This window comes from Tenrec ecaudatus, unplaced genomic scaffold (assembly GCF_050624435.1).
Source record: "Tenrec ecaudatus isolate mTenEca1 unplaced genomic scaffold, mTenEca1.hap1 Scaffold_536, whole genome shotgun sequence".
Classification (NCBI taxonomy): Eukaryota; Metazoa; Chordata; class Mammalia; order Afrosoricida; family Tenrecidae; genus Tenrec; species Tenrec ecaudatus.
The window spans coordinates 1,265,096-1,284,880 of record NW_027459451.1 but is presented as its reverse complement, the minus strand read 5'-3'; positions in this window follow the sequence as shown (position 1 = coordinate 1,284,880).

Genomic DNA, 19,785 nt, shown 5'->3' with positions numbered 1-19,785 from the left:
ACAACAACAACAACAACAACAACAGGGAGAGACATTAAAAAGCCAAACTCACTGCCATTGAGTTGACCTTGATTCAGAGCAACCCTGGAGGACAGGGTAGGACTGGCACCCGTGAGTTTCCCGAGAGTGTAACTTTTCACAGGAGGGGAAAGCCCCTTTAACCTACTACTTAGCAGCCCAGCCCATCACCAGGGCTCCACAAGGATAGAGAGAAACACTGTTAGGGCTGGATAGGGCAGAGGCTGTACACTGGTACAAATGAGGGCTGGAGGTACAGGGAATCCTTGGTGGACGATACCTTCAGGACCAAGGGTGTGAGGGGCGATGCTGGGAGAGTGGAGGGTGAGTGGGTTGGAAAGGGGGAACTGATTACAGGATCCACATGTGACCTCTTCCCTGGGAGAGGGACAGCAGAGAACCGGGGAAGGGAGACTCCGGATAGGGCAAGATATGACAAAATAACGATGTATAAATTACCAAGGGCACATGAGGGAGGGGGGGAAGGGGAGGGAGGGGAAAAAAAGAGGACCTGATGCAAAGGGCTTAAGTGGAGAGCAAATGCTTTGAGAATGATTGGGGTAGGGAATGTATGGATGTGCTTTATACAATTGATGTATGAATATGTATGGATTGTGATAAGAGTTGTATGAGTCCCTAATAAAATGTAAAAAAGGAAAAGAGTAGAAAAATTTATTAGGGCAAAGACTGTACAGATGTGCTTTACACAATTGATGTATGTATATGTATGAACTGTGATAAGAGTTGTATGAGCCCCTAATAAATTGTTAAAAAAAATGATCCTCAATTCTATCTGAATCCTTGCCAGAGCTGCAAGTTGCCTTAATAAACACGTGCAAAAAAAGTACCTCTGGCAGCAGACCGCTCAGGTTCAAATCCAGGCTCTCTAACTTATTGACTATGTGACCTTGGGCAAACCTGGACCTCTCTGTGCTTCCAAAGACTCACTTTCCAAAAGGGAAGTCATAAGCCAACTTTTCTTATTCTTCACTGGGTTGCTTTGAAGATGAAATGAGACATCTGTCTAAAAATGCTTCTGACCATCCCTTGGTTCTCAGAGCTCCACAAATGCTATGGATTATTGTTATAAGATTATGAATGATTTTTCCAAGGGTAGTGCAAAGATTAACATCAGTGCTACTTCTCTCTGACAAAATATAAATCCAAATTTCTAAATAGCAGGGTCTGAACGGATGCGCTGTTAACAGCATCTTGCTTTTCTCCCATCACTTGTCACAGTAAATCTGATAAGAAATGCTGGGCTAGGGCCTGCAGCCAAGCCCCTCACTGGCAGCGTGCAGGACCTCAGGTTGTTGCCAGGCCAAGGGACATCACAATGGCAAGAGGAGACTCCACAAAGGGCCCCTGCTTCCTCCCCCACGCCACCCTTCCCCACATTCAGGGTGAAACGTCAAAATACAATTTTTTTTGTCACCTGGTGAAATAATGAGCCCCCATTCCCGTTGCCTTGGTATCATCAGAGCGCAACAGCCACGTGGGGTAATCGCTGTCTCCGTGTTAATGCTGCTCAGTTCAAACATTTTCACAGGCCCTGGCGAAATGAAACCCGTGCTTTCTACCTAGGTAGAGTTTGAGGCGATTCAGCCCATTTGCTTCTGCTGAAGAGGCTACCTCAGAAAAACAGGAAATAAAAACATAGAGGGTGCCATTGACATTAGGTTTCTCGTTTTCTTCCTTTCTTCCCTACCTTCCTTTCTTCTTGCCCTTCTCTTTCTCTTTTCTTCCTTCCCTCCCTTTGCTCACGTCTTCCTGCCTGCCTTCACTTTCCATCTTCCCTCCCAAACTCCTCCATTTCTTCTTCGCTCCTCTCTCCCCACCGCCACCTTCCTCCTTTCCTTCCCTGCCTTTTCCCTTCAGCCTCCCAGTTTCCCTCCTTCACTCTCTCCTTTGCTCCTTCCTTCCCCCACCTTGTTTTGATCCAGTGATTTGTACTCCTTTCTTCCTCTCATCCCACCCCTCCCCATTGCTGGAGAAACATCACTTCCTTGTGGCGCTGGTTTCTTGGCGCCAGACCCTGTTCTTTGGGTGTTCACAAGTCTGTGTCCTGTGTGCAAACATAAGACAGACATATGATCAGGATTGGACAGAAGATGGGATTTGACAGGTGTTCTGCATCCCAAATCTCCAGGAGGCAAAGGTAAAGTCAGGCTCCTGCCTTTAAGGTTATGTCTCCCATTGTAACTGCATCCCACAAAGGCTCCTGCCTCCTGGCCACCTGAGGCCTGCTGCCTGCCTTCCTCTAGCTCCTGGGGAATTGGGGCAGCAGTGGCAAGAACAACAAAAATCCCGAGGAGTTGACAAGAAGGGAAGCTGCCTTGCTCGAGAGACGGCCCCTCACCCACCTGCATGATGTTGAGATACAGGTTCTCATCCCTGTGACTGGGCAAGAAACACCCCCTCCCCAAACGCAGTGGCTTCAAACAAGGACCATCATCGTGTGGTTGCTGGGAGGCCACTGGGTCGTGCTTGGAGTCTCCCATGAGTTGGCAGTCTCATGGGAGCTGGGACACTCAGAGGGCTGGCAGCTGAAGCTGGCCGTTAGCTGGGTGCTTAGCTGGGTTGTTGGTTGGAGTGTCTCCACGTGGCCTTTCCAGGCAGCTCAAGCTTCTTTCAGCATAGTGTCCGGGTTCTGAGAAGTGTCCTGAGAGGTAGCACGTGGAGGCTGGACATTCTAAGGGTGAGCACTCAAGAAGAAGTCTTTGAAGGGATTTTTCAGAAGCTGTGAAGCACTTTGTGGGAGGGAAGGGGGTTGCCCAAACTAGATGTCACAATGTCATCTTCTCCATAATCTATTGGTCACAGAGGTCATGAAACATCCCAATTTAAGGGGAAAGGGCATAGACTCTACCTTCCTATAGGTAGCCTGTCAAGGAATTTGGGGGTCACATACGAAGACTGGGAGACCCTGGGTGGCACAAATGGTTAAGGACTCAACGTATCAAGAGGTGGGCAGCTGCACCCCTCAGAAGAAATAACTAATGGCCTGCTTCTAGAAGCCCACAGGCTTGAGAATCCTGTGATGTGTAGTTTCTCCCTGGCACCCAGGGGGTCCTCGGGAACCAGAACCAACATAACAGCAATGGGTTGGGTTTTTGTTGGTTTTGTTTGGGCTAATATTAAAACGATTAGTATGAAATTATATATGTATTGTGTTTAACTCTCAGGACTCTGATTATGCTGAAGTTGAACAAAACCGTCTGCCTCTTCTATGAACGCCAGCCGATGGAGGCAAAGGGTGAGGGTCTAGAGGAAGAATGAATGTCCCATTCCCGTCCTTATGTTTCAGTTGTCCTTAAAGGGCACAGGGGACAAACCAGACGTCTTTGATATGATTTTAGCCTAATGATGTGCTAGTATGATGATGAGCAGCCTGAAAAGTGGTTTTAACTAATGTGATCCAATATTTGAAAAGTTGACGATTTCACATCGAATTTTATATTCTCAGCATCTCAGTTACAAACAGAAAATCAGGCCTTAAAATCCTTGCATTTCCCCAAGGCAACAACAGTCTGGAGCTAGAATTTGAATGTCCCCTGTGGATGAGCTGACACATGCCTGTTAACCACAGTCTCCATCCATCCCTATTGCCCCCAAAACAGAGGTTGGCTACAAGTATCCTTTATCTATATGGCTAAATACGTTAGTTAGTTTGGATTGGGTTGCTAGTTTTTCCTGTTTTGTTTTGCTTACTTTTGATTTTTGGGGGGGCTAGGAAATGGTGTGTATTTTGGTACCATGTCTTCCAAAGCGAGAAAACCAAACCCAGTAAGCCAAGAAGGTCAAACAGTCTAGATTAATGATGAAAGGAGGAGCCCTGTTGGTGAGGTAGATTATGAGTTGGACTTCTAACTGCAAGATTAGAAGTTCGAAACTCCCCCCACCCCCACTCCACAAGAGAAAGATGAGATTTTCTACTCCTGTAAAGATTTACAGCCTTGGAAACCCACAGGGGCAGTTCTATACTCTGTCCAAAGGGTTGCTATATGTCAGAATTGATTCCAGGGTAGTGAGGTTTTCTTGATTGATATAAATAATTTTTGGTGAGTATTGAAAAAACCAGTCAATATTATTTTTAATACACATCAAAAAGGTCCACATTAATTGTTCCCACAACCCTGCCACCTTCTTTCTTTATTCCCTTGCCTCCCACTCTCCTTTCTTCCTCCCTATGGTCTTTTATCTCATTCGTTTTCTTTCAAGGGTTAGCCTAGGAGTGGGAAAGTCTGACTAATTCTTAACCAAAAGACTAAATTGGTGTTATTACTTGGGTTAAATTTTTTTCTTTTCTCTTCTTCTATTGGTTTGTGTCATGTAACCCAGAAAATGGGGAAACATTTGGAACATCAAAACACTATCCTTTCTCAGTAGACTACAAGCATTAAAGGCAACAGAGATAAATACTCCAATAATAACAATAACATACAAGGATAGCTAGAGAGATAAATAGATAGATAGAAAAACCACAAAATCTGAGCAGTTGTGGGAAGGAGAATGGGAATAGCCCCATGAATAAATATAGGTTTGCCAGAGAATAGTTCTATATACATATTAGCATATACTACAAATATGACCATGAATATAATAGTGCATCCAGGAGGCATAGTTAGGAAATGTCTTAGCTAGAACAAAACCCCTTGAGGGAGCGTGTCCTAAATATCGGGGATCAGGAACATAGCTCTGAGAGACCTCAAGATCAATTGGTACAAACTAGCTCACAAAGACAATGTTCTGTATCCATCAGGGAAGTGACTGGGGTCTTCAAAAGCTAGTGAGTAGCAAACTAAAAGTCGGTTCTTGGTCTCACCCTATGTGTTGGACAGGGTTCTCTAGAGAGACAAAACCATATTGCTAGTAATTATATATAAATATATTTATAAAGCTAGATATGCAATACAAGAAATGAACCACTAAATTATATACAGATAGATAACACAAGAAACTAACAGTCAAATTATAAAACAGTGAGACACTAGCAGTCCTTTAAGGCTTGAGAGCCGCCAGTTGCCAGTCCCATTCTGTAGAGAGAGCTGGGCTATATATACCCAGGCAGCAAACAGCAAGGCAATTCACCAACTGTCACCAACTGTCGGTCCCCAGCTCCAGAGACGAACATTCCAATCCTGTGGGATTAAATGGACCTCAACTTACAGCGACAGAGTCCACAAGCTAGGCATCCCACAGGTAGTGTACCCCTTTAAATTGAGGCACAGAACAAGCAAGGCGAGGCTCACGAAGCCATTTATCCCTCTGCCCTTCGATTAATCCTACTTGTGTTTATCGGCCAGGCTGGCACAATAAACTATTGCACCCTGTCTGGAGCAAATACCATTGAAGAAGCTCAAGATGCCTGGCAACAATTAGTCCAAATCAGTAATGGACTATGCGTACCTCAGCCTCTATGATGCTAAGGTCAGAAGAACTAAATGGTGCCTGCCTATCACAAACAGCTGCTCTGAAAGGGATCATGGTACATGATCCTAGATAGAGTGGGGAGTAATGTGTAAGAAAACTGAAAGTCATACTACTACTACCAATAGTAATAATAATAATGATAAAAGATGAGGTTTATTGGTTAGATAGACTAGTGAGATCCCCACTACTATGGTCCTTCATCACCCTTCAGGTCTGGAACTGAATTCAACCCCCTGAAAAATAGACAGGTTTATAAAGTGAACCTTATGAGAAAAGATTGCAGCCCTCAGTATGGATTACAACTCAATGTCAAGAAGACACAAATCCTCACAACTTGATCAATAGGTACCATGATAAATGGAGAAGTTTGTTGTTTTTTTTTACTTGGTGTTATTTGTTGAAGTTGTCACGGATTTTTTGTCTTGATGAGGTCTATAATCAATGCTCTTGGAAGCTGCAATCATGAGATCAAATGACGCATTCCATATGGATACATTTGGTGCACAATACGTCTGTAGAGTGCTAAAAAGCAAGGATGTTACTTTGAGGACTAAGGTGCACCTTACCCAAGCCATAGTAATTTAAATTGCCTCATAAGTATGTGAAAGTCAGACATTGAATAAGGAAGGCTGAAGAAGAATTGATATGTCTGAATTGTGGTGCTGGTGAAGAATATTAAAAGTAACATGGACTGGCAAGGGAACAAACAGATGTGTCTTAGAAGAAGTATGGTCAGAGGGCTCCTTAAAGCAAGGATGGTGAGACTTCCTCTCACATACTTTGGTCATGTTATTAAGAGAGACTAGTCCCTGGAGAAGGACATCATGCCAGGTGAAGTAGAGGGACAGTGAAAGAGAGGAAGCCCCTTAAGGAGATGGATTGACAGTGACTGAAACAAGGGGCTCAAGCTTGGGAACAATTAGGAGAATTATTCAGGGCTAGGTAGTGTTTCTGTCTGTTTGGCATAGGGTCAATGTGGGTTGCAACTGGCTCAATGGCACCTGATAAGAACAACTACACCAAAATGAATCATAGCACTGAGGAGCACACATTCCTCAGAACCATCAACCATTCAAACGCAAATAGGCAGTATTTGCCCAAGGCCAAATTCAAAAGGCAGGCAAGGTTAGGGGAGAAGGATGAATGAAAACAGGAAGCAGAGTTTCAATGGCATGAGTGATATTACATTGCAGGAGATTGTCATCAATGTCACATAACAAAACGTGTATAAATTGTTACGTGCAAAGCTGATTTTCTCTGTAAACCTTAACCCACCTTACAATAAAAAGTTTCTTTTTTTAAAACAAAGACACCATCGTTCATATTATAGACACAGCCAAAGAAAGATCTCCTGGACAATCCTAAAAGGATCTCCCAAATGATTTGGGTAGTTAGCCCTCCCCAGGGAGTTCTACCCATTGAAACGCTGGGCGGTTATGGCTGCAATTATATTTCAGGCCAGAAGAGGCAGCAGAGGCCTGGTTGTTCAAATGCTACAAAACTACCAGACAATGGGCAAACAGTTTCTTTCCACGGACGACTAGCGGCTCTGTCATATCCATGTCTGGTGTTCAACACTTGGCGACAGAATCCAGCCCGCTGGGTTTGGGTGGGGTCTGTTTCTCACCCATGCTTGGCTTGGGATTGTTCTATGGCATCCACAAAGTGGAGTCCTTTCCTTTCTGATGTGCCGAGAAAGCTGTTTTCTCCTTTTTCTCTCTCTGGCCCTCTTCCCAAGAACCCTGGGGTTCACTCTGCTTTCCTCTGGTTGATGTTTCTCAGGCAGTTACTTGACCTCGGTTCATCTACTGCAGGTGACCATTAGCAAGTAACTGTACCGTCCTTGGATGGTATTGTTCATGAGCTAGGCTGCGAACTACGGGTTAAAGGTTTGAGTTCACCCAGAGGTGCCTTCCAAGAAGGGCCTGGTGCTATGCCTCTGGAAAAAAACCCACCCCAGCCATGGAAAATTCTAGGGACCGGACTTCTCTAACACACTTGGGCTCTCCATGAGTCCGAGTTGACTCAATGGCAATTGGTTGCTGGTATTCCTGTAAGTAGAAGACAACAATCTTTAAGCAGTCCCTCTTGGATTCATGGGAGGAGGATGGCTTCCTCTGAGAGAACTTCTCAGGGCTCCAAGGGCTCAATGATCTTACAAAAAATGAGAGAAATGATGAGCCTGATGACAGATGATATTGCTATGCAGGCCTCGTTTCAGGATGCTCAAGTTTCCAGGTCTTTCCCTGACTCACAGTGTAGCCCTGTGAGGTTCCAAATAGAAGGGCACCCTTGCTCCCAGGACCTGGAGCCTTCTAGCTGAGCAGAGCAGTCATGATGAGAAAGAGGACCCAAGGGGGAAGTCAGGGGGCTGCTTCACTTGTCTCAGTGTCAGGCAAACAAATGTTTTGGCAGGAAATTTCTCTTCAAGAGTGTTCTGATTTCTTGAAGGAAATATTTTTCTGAACCATTTCCTCAGGGGAAAACCACTCAACTACCTCGGGAAGGAAGATTTTTCTCCTTCCAAGCTTACCAGGCTGTGCTAACTCACAGAGGAGGTGTGACTAGCAGGCAATGAAACTGATTTCCAGACTCCTATGAAAATCAGCAAGTGCTCGGCTGCTAAGTGAAAGGTCGGCAGTTGGAAAACCCCAGCTGCTCTGCAGGAGAAAGTGGTGGCTGACTGTGTCTGACAAGATGACAGCTTTGGAAACCCAATGGGGCAGTTCTCCTCTGTGTTCTACAGTTGCTTTGAGTTGGAGTGGACTTGACAGTGATAGATCTGATCTTTTTCCCCATGAAAATCAACTTTCACGAATACATGTGCATTCATGGATGTCTGTGTCTGCTTTGGCATGCATGTGCACATATGTGCCTATTTACACGTGGATGAATACGTCTGTGAATGTGGGCGTCTCTGTTTACTTTGCCGTGTGTGCACATGTCTGCCTTTGTCAGTATGCATGCGGGCTCAGGCAGCATAAAGAGATCACAGAGAAACTTGGAGAGAAAGAGAAAAGTAACCTATTTTCTCATGGGTCTCCCATACCTGACGGTCTACTGGCATCCACCGCCACGAAGACCAGAGGTCACTTCATGCCATGTGTCCAGCTGCACATTGCTGGTTGAGGTCAGTCACCAGGGAGGCAAGTGAGACTGGCCTCGCCAACCTACCACCCACCTGCAGGAGTGATTCCCACCATCTGTCCTGGAGCCCCTCCCACCTTACTCAGCCTCCCTAGACCTTGAGTGAAAGGCGTTTCCAACGTTTTTACATAAAGATTTCTGAGATTGACTGAAGAAATGATTTCATTTGACAAAACAAGAAGCTTTGAATTTAAAGATTTGAGGCAAGTGCCCTTCAGAGAGGGGCCACAGGACGGGGCCATGCTCCCTTCCGGTATGCACAGGGGTTGCTATGAGTTGGAACCAACTTGATGAGCACCTGCCAGCAACAACAACAACCAGAAGTTGTCCAAACTTCTGTGGCCTCAACTCGGAAATGAGAATATTATTATTGCCTCCTAGAAAGAACTCAAGGTATGTACAATTGGTTAATAGGCGTTTGGAAAGTGAGTACATTAAGTGGACTGATGACATTGATAAGGCAATAAGAAACTGAGAAGGCTTCACTAACAGGTGCTTTCACATCTGTAACCAGTAGATTCCTTCCTTCTTCATCTCTTGCCATCTTAATCAGCTCCCACACTTTCCAGGCAGCTTGAGGGATTAAATGTTCAGTCTGATCCTATTATAAGCCTCAGCCTCAGAATCAGAGGCTTTACCTGAGGTTTGAGGAGCTATACTGGGAATGAGGGAGAGTAACCTGTCTTTTCTATTGCTCTCCTATCGCTCCCTCTTCCCTAGCCCTTCCCTGTCTCTGGGCCTGCCTTTCCTCCCTAGAGCATTGGCTTCCGGGAGAAGGGGATGGAAACAATGAGCACAATGAGCACATTCCTGACCAGGCCTCTTACCATGCTATGTTCCAACCCTCTCTTGGAAGGGCCTCCACCAAGTCCTCTTATGTCATCTCACAATAACTTGTTAGATACCATTGAGTGAGCTCCTGACTCATAGCAAAAGTACACACAAGAGATTGAAGCACCACCTGGTCCTGCACCGTCCTCACAATGGTCCTTGTGTGTGAGCCCATGGTTGCAGCAGTGTGGAGGAGATCCTGTCCAAGAAGGCTGCCAGTGGGTGGGAGGGGCTGCAGCTTTCAGAGACTTTGGAGGATGCCAAGGTGGATAGTTCACGGCGTATCATATGAGGTCAGCCAGCGGGCCTTGGGGGCCCTTCCCATTATCCATAGATATATGAAATAAATGGAGGCCCTCAGCAAGATGGGCTGCAGACACCTCCAGGACTCACTTGATCCTTGGCAAGCTCCCTTAGCCTTAGGACACCACCTGCTGGAACTGTGGCTTTGCTGCCTCTCCTGGCTCTCAACTTCCCTCCTAGAGGACTCCAGCCACCCTTCTCCTTCCAGATCCTTCCAGCAGGAGGCAGATATTGGTCTCTATGCTTTTGCATGTGGCCAGTTTTCTAGGGACAGATCAGCCTCTCCCAAGAATTTGGGTTCACCAGAGTGAGCGTGCCCACAAGTCTGCAGAGCGTACGGCCAGGCCTCTGAAGAGAGAACTGCTGGAAGATTTGCCCCTTTTCAAAAGCGCTAATTCCACAGTTGAGAGCTTGTCTCCTGGGGACTCAGCTTGAGTCTCAAGGAGCACATCCCCTTTGACACTGCTGGCAACTCGAGGTGCTGTGGGTCATTTTCTTGCCTTTGAGGAGTGCAAGGGAAATGCTACAATATGTCCCTTCACATGAACCACCAATCCTTATTTGGAGAACTCTCTGAGATGACAGGGATGAGAGGGAGATGTTCCTGGGGCACGCTTTCACCTGCACATCTCTCAGGTGAGTCAAACATTTGACCCCCAAAAGTTGAGTATGATGGTGAGAGTTCAGGCTGGGAGATAGAGTGTCTGGGTTCAAATCAAGAGACTGCACATCTCAACTCCCATGGTTCTCCTGCATAAAACCCAAGCCAAGCAGTTTATCACTTCCCGGCTGAGTATCCTACTGAGGCCAGCTAAACTCATTCTTTGCTGATGACAACGTTGCTTGTACCAAATGGCTTTGCCATGTAGCCCTTAGCAATGGCCAGAAGGGCTGCTCATCAAACCGCAGAGCAGGGCTTCTGGCGCACACGTTAAGAAGGGGGCTATTCACAACAAGGTCAGTAGTTCAGAACCCACTAGCTGTTTCTCTGGAGAAAAACTGTGGCTGTGTGCTTCCATAAAGATGCCCAGCCATGGAACCCCCCTGGAGAGGGCCATGATGAGCTGGAGTGAGCTCTACAGGAGTGGGATTTTTTACTGTGGATGTAATCCCACCTGGGCAGAGATTTTCTTTGTGACTTAAAGAGGCTGTACCTTACACCAATGACTTGGCTGATACAAAAGGATTCAATTCAACACTGAAGCAAACCAACTCCAAAGGAAGAAGGCAGCTGCCATGCAGAGAGCTCCAAGGACCACCAACCATGGAGGTTATTGAAGCCAAAACAAGAATACCGCCCACCAGCCCTCAGCCCCCAGGGATGGACAAAGAGAGCGTGCCCATCAAGCTGGTGCACTGGCATGATGCTGTCAGCCTCCGGTGCTGTGAGAACATTGACTTTGGTGTGTTAAAGGCACCCACTTGCGGTATGTTTGTGATGTCAACGTGTGGAAACTATGGCAAGCCCCCCTCCCTGCCTCACCGCAGCAAAGCCTCGGCATTAAAACCCCGTGCCTTCTGTGGCGCTTGCCAGCTGTGAGAGGGCAGGAAATGCCCTTGGCTTTTCTGCTCCTTGTTGCGACCTCCCTCTGAGGCAGGGAGCAGAGGATGTGAGGTTGGAATCTGTTTTGTTTCATCACTACCCTTTGTCATCTCTCTGAACACTGTCATGTGCTCCTCACCAGTGCTTCGCCCTCTCTATCACCAAGCCATGTGCTCTTTGAAACATGCACACACACACACACACACACACACACACACCTAATGTTCACATTTTGAGGCACATTTGTCTTTAATTCACTAATAATAACAATAATTATTCAAAGTCACTTTACCATCTGAAAAGAAATCACTATGCATACACATAGATCATGGATGCCAACTGCCTTCTTAACAACATTTCCCAATGAAATATTCAGCAGCGATTATTTTAAGCCTGAAGCTGTTCATCCAGTTTGTGTTAATCAAAACAAAAACAAGAGACGAAGGGATCCAAAAGGACATGTAAGATCATAGACTGAAAGTAGCCCCATCGAGCACCAAAGGCTTGTCCAGAAGGGCAGAGCCACAGGTAAAAGCTATGTCTCTCTGGAGTTGCTGGCATTTAACTAGATGCAAAATGTCAGCGCAGGAAATGGCTTGCCCAATGCAAATACTAACAAGGGAGGCATGTGTTCCTGTGTAAATGGAGCTTTAGTCAATCCGGGCCTTCAGGATCCAGCTCCCATCGCAGCATCCACGGGAAGCACCAGGGGAATGTTCCGTTTGCTTATTTTCCCTCTCTTTGCTAAGAAGAAAAAGAGCCTTTGTGGCCTAGTGGCTACAAGTTGGGCAGCTAATTTCTATATCAGCAGTTTGAAACTACCAGCTGCTTTGTGGGAGAAAGATAAGGCATTCTGCTCCCATAAAGAGTTCGAGTCTCAGACACTCACAGGGGCAGTTCTACGCTGCTCTATAAGTTGGCTGTGAGTCAGCATGGATTCGATGGCAGTGAGTTTTCTAATAGTAAGAAGTATCTAGGGGTGTAAACAGTTAATGAGCTCTGCTATTAAGGGAAAAGTTGTCATGCCCAACCCACTTAGAGGAGCTGTGAAAGAGAAGCCTGGCAATCTTCTTCAGAATCCTCGGCCATTGAAAAGTTTATAGAATGTATTGACCTTGGTTGTTAAATAGATCCAGGTATATGGTGGAGCATACAGGGAGCAATGTCATAAAACGGGGTGGGGGTGGAAAAAATCTCTGAGACAGATGCAAAAACTGTGAGGGAATGAGTTGTGAGGCTGGGGGATCAGGACCATCGTCTCTGGGATTTTCAAAGTTCCTGAGCAATCAGGAAAGGGGCAACAGTTGGTCTCTCCCCATCCAGAGGACAGCAGAAGAGGAGAACTGATTGGGCACAATGAATCAATGACTAGTGACTCAAGCAACGATCACCCTCCACCACTGGAGACCAGAAGAACTAGATGGTGCCTAGCTCTCACTATCGACTGCTATGAAAGAGATCACATTAGAAGGGCTTGATTAGAGTAGAAGGGAAATGTGGGGCAAAACTCAAAATCATGATTGTCGCGTGCCAGGTCTCGCCAGCAAGAAAAGACGCACCACAACAGGATTCTTCCACAAGCATTTAATTTTTCATAATGCGGTAAAAGACCCCGAAACCCCAAACTACTGCTGCTTATATATGCTCTATTGGGACGTGCTGTGCCCTGATTGGTGCATTTGCCAAAACCTCATGCATTGATTGGTGAGTTCGCCAGAACCTTCGTTTGCATACTCCAGGGTGGAGTTATGACTACGTCATCTCAGCATCGCGCATGCGCTAAGTGGTTGTTTATCACTTAGTTGGACCACCGCCCTGACTGCCCGGCGCCATCTAGTAATGGCAGCGAGAGCTGCGGCTACCCACATCACGAGAGCTGTGGCTTCCCACATCTCGCGAGAGCTACGGCTTCCCACACATGATAAAACACCAAGCTTACTGTTTGGATAAAGGCTGGTGAAATTGCAAGACTATGGTGCTTAGTTACCCTGCAGGTCTAGAACTGAACTCATCATGGCTCGATGTTCAACCAAACAATAGACAGGTCTATAATGGGAACAATGACATTAGAGACATACAAATACCGTAGAATAATAGATCACATGAGATCAAAAGACAGCATTCCCCCAAGAACGAAGTTCAAAAAAGTTGAGAATGAAGGAAGCTTGGAGACAAGAAACAAGAAGATGTGGGGGAAGTGATGGTACATTGTGGGAATTGCTATCAATGACATGAAACAAAATGTGTATGCGTTGCTCAATGGACAGCTGAGCTGCTCTTAAACCTTCACCCAAATCACAATAAAAATGTTTTTAATCAAAGAAAACTTCATGGTTCACTTCTACTCTGACACACACGGGGTGATGAGGAAATAGTGTCAACCGGGTTTGCTGTGGTCCAACCACCAGACATGTGCTTATGGGAGAAAGAGCATGCTGACGCTGGCAATACCGAGCAGGACCAAGATGGTTTTATTTGCCTGCATCATGAAGATGGTAGCCCTGGTGGTGAGATGATTCAGAGCTCAAGTGCTAACCAAGAAGCCACCCAGTTTAAACTCACCCAGCCCTACTGAAGGAGATTTCCCTCCTCAAAGGTGTTGTTGGTTGTTATGTGCCATTGAGGCGATTCTGACTCCCTGTGACGGGAAGGAAAGGCACACTGTGCTATAGTGTAAGGGTTTTCAGCGGCTACTTCCTCTGAAGTGGGCAGTGGAAACCTTCTTTGTATTCTGTTCATAGCCTGGAAGTTTCCCTGACACCTCTTCACTTGAGGTAACCCTGCTGGCATTTGAAATACCAGTCACGTGGCTTCCAGCATCACAGTAACACACAACTCACCACAGCACCACAAATGGACAGACAACAACAGGATAGGAGTCTTCATGGGAGCAGGCAGACACGTCTTCACTCTCTCGATGGGGATCAGTGAGTTCAAACTGCCAGTCTCTCTGTTACAGCCGCACATGCAACCACTGTGCTGCTAGGTACATTTCCTTAAAATTCTGCCTAGAAAAATCTGTGGAACAGTTCTTCTCTGTCACAGAGGGTCACTGTGAGCCAGGATGGGCTCTGAGACACACAAATGCAACACCATGAAGCCACCTTACTCTGTCCTGCTCTTATTTAACTCTATTCTTTTCTGAGCTATCTTTTCCATATATTGACAAGAGACTAGCAGTGAGCAGTGTTAATTCCACCAAGGCCAGGAAGGAGGTCAAAGGACTATCTCTTTGCTCTCATGCCACTGCACTAAGGAGGCTTGGGTGGCAGCTGGAAGCTGCACATTTCACTCCCTGTCCCTACACTCCTGGCTGAGTCTCCTCAGAGTGAGACTGCCCCTTTACCCAGCTCACTGCATTGGCTGTCTTGCTCTGAAAAGAGAATTCGCACATGTGAGTCTGACGGGGTGACAGATGGGAATCTTAATGCTGCTCTTTGGAATATGAAAGGCCTCGGATCAGAGTGCTGCAGGGGAGTGATGTCTGCAGAAGACCTGCTGGTCTCCCAGTTAGAAAGAAGCCTTCCCCTTTGCCTCAGAGGTGCGTTCACTGTGGGTGGCAAGTCAGATCCTTGGGCTGGCACTCTCAGTAAACAGATCATATGGGCACCTTGAGAAGCGCTTGCTCACTGACCCAGCTCCCCAAGGATGTAAATATACCAACCAGGATGACTAAGGACACCAGTGCCAAGAATGATCACATTCTTTGCATGTGTACAAATGAGGTGGGCAGCCACCTTCGCTGATGGTGGCTGCACAGTGAGTGTCTGGAATCACACCTGGCTAGGTGGACCATTGAAAGAGTTGGTGACATGATAATAGGGAGTACACCCCCTTGCCAGTAAAGCTGAGGAAATGGCATTTGAGGAAGCAGGGGCAGCCGGGTCGCCAGCATGAAGTCAGCGAGAACTTTGCTTGTGCCTCCTTTGTTCACTGGTGGCTGCTGGCATCTGGGTAGTGAGGACACCATGGCTACTGCCAGAATTCTCCACGGTCCCTGGTTCCACTCTCAAGTCGCTGGCTTCATCACTACCACTGCCATCGAGTCGATTCTGACTCACAGCAACCCGAAAGGACAGAGTAGAACTGCGGCTGGTGGGTCTGGGGGGCTGTGGATCATTATGAGAGCATTTCTATATCGCAGTAGCTAAAGGGTCCAAAATGCTGGCCTTACGGTTAGCAGCCCAACATAACCCACTTGGTCATGAACCCTTGCCAGCTGATCCAGGGAGTCCATTCCCAAGTGCATATCTAAAAGAATGAAAGACGAGTACCCAGATGGATGCTGCACTAATCACTATGGGCAAAAGGTAAACAATAAGCCAACAATACCCATCAGTAGAAGAATAGAGAAAATATGATCTACACAGAGTGGGATATACATATAGTCTGCCACAAGAAAACTAAGGCCTTTGATTCGGACAGACTCTGTAACACAGGTGAACGCAAGACATGAAGTGAAAGACGCCAAACACCAAATGCCATGTATTGTGAGTCCATTTAGAGCAAAAATGCTGGACAGGTAAATCCCGTAGAGCCATAGAGTAGATTGGTGGTTTCCCAGGGTGGGGCGGGAGGGGCAATGGGGAATGACTGCTTAATGACTGCAGGGTCGATGAAAATGTTCTGGAACTGGATGGTGGGAAGCTTTCACAGTGTCCTTAAAACTACTCTTAAAAAGGGGAGAGAAAGAATCTGCAGAAAGCACAGTTCTGATTGACTCACATGAATGCGGTCACCAAGAATTGGAATCCACTAGAATTGGAATGGCAGCTAGACTATTGTTTCCTTGGGAGGTGCCTCCAGGAAGGGCCAGTAGAGAAGGGTAATACTGATAGAGCAAAGGGAAGGGGCCGATAAAGAAATGTCATTGAGTAGGTTCCCAGAGACAGTATAAATCCTCTTGTAGTTGTCCCACCCAAAGGCTGAGGGAACTGGAGTGTGGCTCCACCTATCCCCATGTGTCATTGGTTAAAGTGGCATTAAGTTCTGGAGGATGTCAACTCCCCTGTCTGCTCAATGACTGTTCCCTGTGTGGGGAGTTACATGTGCTTCCTGTGAGACCATTGGCATTTATGGGAGTGGTGGGTGCCAAGTGCTAATACATGGGCACATTAGCAGCTGCTACAGCAAGTGCTGTACATTTTTAGCTGCTTGAGTGACAGGTGGGCCTTACCTCCTGCCTATATTCAGTGGTAGGGTGTTCAGATGGGGGCATCCGAAAAATAATAAGGCCCTATTCTTTGCAAATAGACATTATTATTATTTTAATCTGTCCCAACCCCCTTTCTTATCTGTCCCTGTGAACTACCTCACTGGCTGAAACATCAGTTCCCTGGGGAAGACACCACATTTCAATATGGTCACAAGGCTGTTTTCATTGGCCCAGTGGAGACACTTACATAAGATGGGTCAACTAGACGCTTTTTCTGGAGCATTTCCAACCAAAAAACAAAAAAAGATAGTCCCGCTTTTGCAAGTGGCCTGGCATCTAAGAAGCATAATTCAGAAGCACATGTCCCGCCATGTGGAGGAGGCGGTCTATGTTGCGAGATTACAGCATGTGCCCTGAGAGACAGACACAAAGAACACAGGAACATGCCAGTGGTGGTCAGGAACCGTCGACAGAGCCAGCTGTCCTCTTGTTCTCCCCACCTTTCCATTTTCCTAGGATTCTCTCTTCCAAGTATTGGTCTCTTTGCCTGTTTACAACCAAATGAGCCCCAAATAAGATCCAGATCATAGAAATAGAAGGAGGAAGTTGGATGGAGACTGCAGTTCATACTCCCCGGAAGCCATTCAGACTTGCTGGAAGAAGGAGACCCTGTGATGGAATTAGCTCTGGATTCCTGACATTTATTGAGGAATGCTCAGGGAATAAGCACCTGTGGGGGGAATCAAGGAAGGGCACAAGAGGGAAATCTCAACAGAGGTCTCAGCCCTGCCTATGGAGAGTGTCATAGTCAGTGTTCCCTAGAGAAACCAAACCAGTTATATAGCTGTAACTGGAGATATCGATATATCCACCAGGGCTCCTATGGTTAACCACTGCACCGGCCACTCATTGCCATCAAGGTGGACTCAAAGTGACTGTGTAAAACAGTATAGAACTGACCTTTTGGGCGTTGGAGACTGTAACTCTTCAGGAGATTATGAAGCTTCATCTTTCCCTCAAGGAGCCCTTGGTGTTTTCAAACTGATGTCCTTGCTGTTGGATGCCCAAAGGGCCACCCACTACGACACCAGAGCCCCAGAGAGTGAGGCTTATTTCTAGCAATTGGCTCACATAGGGGAATGGCAAGTTCCAAATTCATAGGTCAGGCAACAGCCTAAAGAGCTCTGTAGATGTTCATCCTAAAATCCATAGGTTAGGTGATGGGAAAAGACAAGAATAAGAATGGTCAGAACACACCCTAGGGTGTGCTGAAGGCCTTTGGCTGATAGGTTTACCCCTTCCCACATTATGGAAGGTATTCTATTTTGCTTGAGACCCACTCCTTCATAAGAGCAAATAGATGAGGTGAACAAGCGGCCATCTAGCTCAGAAGCAATAAAGCCCACCTGGAAGAAGCACACCAGCCGGTGCGATCATGAGGTGCCAAAGGGACCAGGTATAAGGCATCATGCAAAAAAATAGAATATATATATATCTGTGTGTATATGGATATATATACCATAGAAATGAAGGGGGAAGTGCAGAGTGGAGACCAGAGGCCTAAATGTCGACCACTAGAGATCCCCTCATAGAGGGCTTTAGGAGAGGAGATGGGTCAGTCAGGGTGCGATGTAGTACCAATGAAGAACACAGCTTTCCCCTAGATCCTGGATGCTTCCTCTCCGCAACTACCAGGATCCAAATTCTACCTTGCAGGACTGGATAGGGCAGAGGCTGTACACTGGTGAATATGGGAGCTGGAGGCACAGGGAATCCAGGGTGGATGATACCTTCAGGACCAGGGGTGTGAGGGGTGATACTGGGAGAGTGGAGGGTGAGTGGGTTGGAAAGGGGTAACTGATTACAAGGATCCACATGTGACCTCCTCCCTGGGAGATGGACGGCAGAGAAAGGGGGAAGGGAGACTCCGGAAAGGGCAAGAGATGACAAAATAACAATCTGTGGATTATCAAGAGCTCATGAGGGAGGGGGAGCGGGGAGGGAGGGGACAAAAAAAGAGGACCTGATGCGGAGGGCTTAAGTGGAGAGCAAATGCTTTGAGAATGATTAGGGCAAAGAATGTACAGATGTGCTTTATAAAATTGATGTATGTATATGTATGGATTGTGATAAGAGTTGTATGAGCCCCTAATAAAATGTTTAAAAAACAAGAGCAAATAGATGAATGCTTGTTTGACAAAAAAAACTGGGCACCATAGCCTCGCCACATTGCTATGCAAAAGGAGCCATCACAGGGAGCTCTGTAACTGGGACCTGGCCAAGTGGTGACCAGTAGCCTGGGACTTTGTAGCCTAATACGTTGCAGCGAATTGCTTACTAGTTCTCCTCTAGCTATAGTCTTTGTAACTCCTACCAATGACAGGGTGGAACTATGCCACCGAGGGAAGTAGATAGCATGCTAATAATATCAGTAAAGTGCATGGCATCCTCGAAGAGGTGAGACCATTCAAATAAGACCTGTAGACCGCTAATGTGGGGATTGGTCGGTATGGTCATCCTGGGTGAGTTAACTCAGAAACAGAAAGTGGAGTTTCAAGAGCACCGAGAAAGACGAGCCAGCAGTGGAGTGTGCTCTTTGGACCCAGGATTATTACTCTGAGCACCACCTCTGTCCAGGAGACAGAGATCCCTGACACTGGATGCATCAGGAGACAATGAAAAACAGTGGCAGATAAATAGCTCATGGAAGCAGAGGCAGCAGCACCAAGACCCCAGAACAGGGAGCTCGCCAGCACACAGAATGAGAAAGCTGAGTGTCTTTGGGCCAAGGCTTCCAGACAAAGCGGGCTGCCTCAACGCACTTATCAGCAGAGCTGAAAGAACTTTGCACACGGTCCCAAGCAGAGCAGAGGTCAAGGAGCTGCAGGGCAGAGGCCAAGGACCAGAAAAAGTTCTGCCTCTGGGCACCACTTGGAAGAGACTGTCCTGACTGGAAGAACTATATCCCCAGTCATTTCTGATCCTGAATTGTCACCTGCTAGGTCCCCAATTAACCCCAGAAACATAAGTATTGTTTGCGAGTTCTGTGTGGCCATTGCCACTTAAGGATTATCAAACCCAGCAGAGAAGAAGAGAGTGTCATGGTAGGGATGGTTGGTGTCAGAAACTGTGAAAAGAAAGGAGGGCGGAGGCATTTTGATCTCTGTCTCATAGGAATCAGCCTTGGGTTGTTTATCTTGATTTTCCTCCATTGCCTTTTGTGAAGTTACAGGGGGGTCAAATGCCTCCACTATGCCATTTATACCCCTACATTGACAAGTCGTTGGATGAAGGTTAGTTTGGGGAAGGAGCAGACCTTGGATGAGCTCTCATCAGCTGAGGCAATCCTGATAGG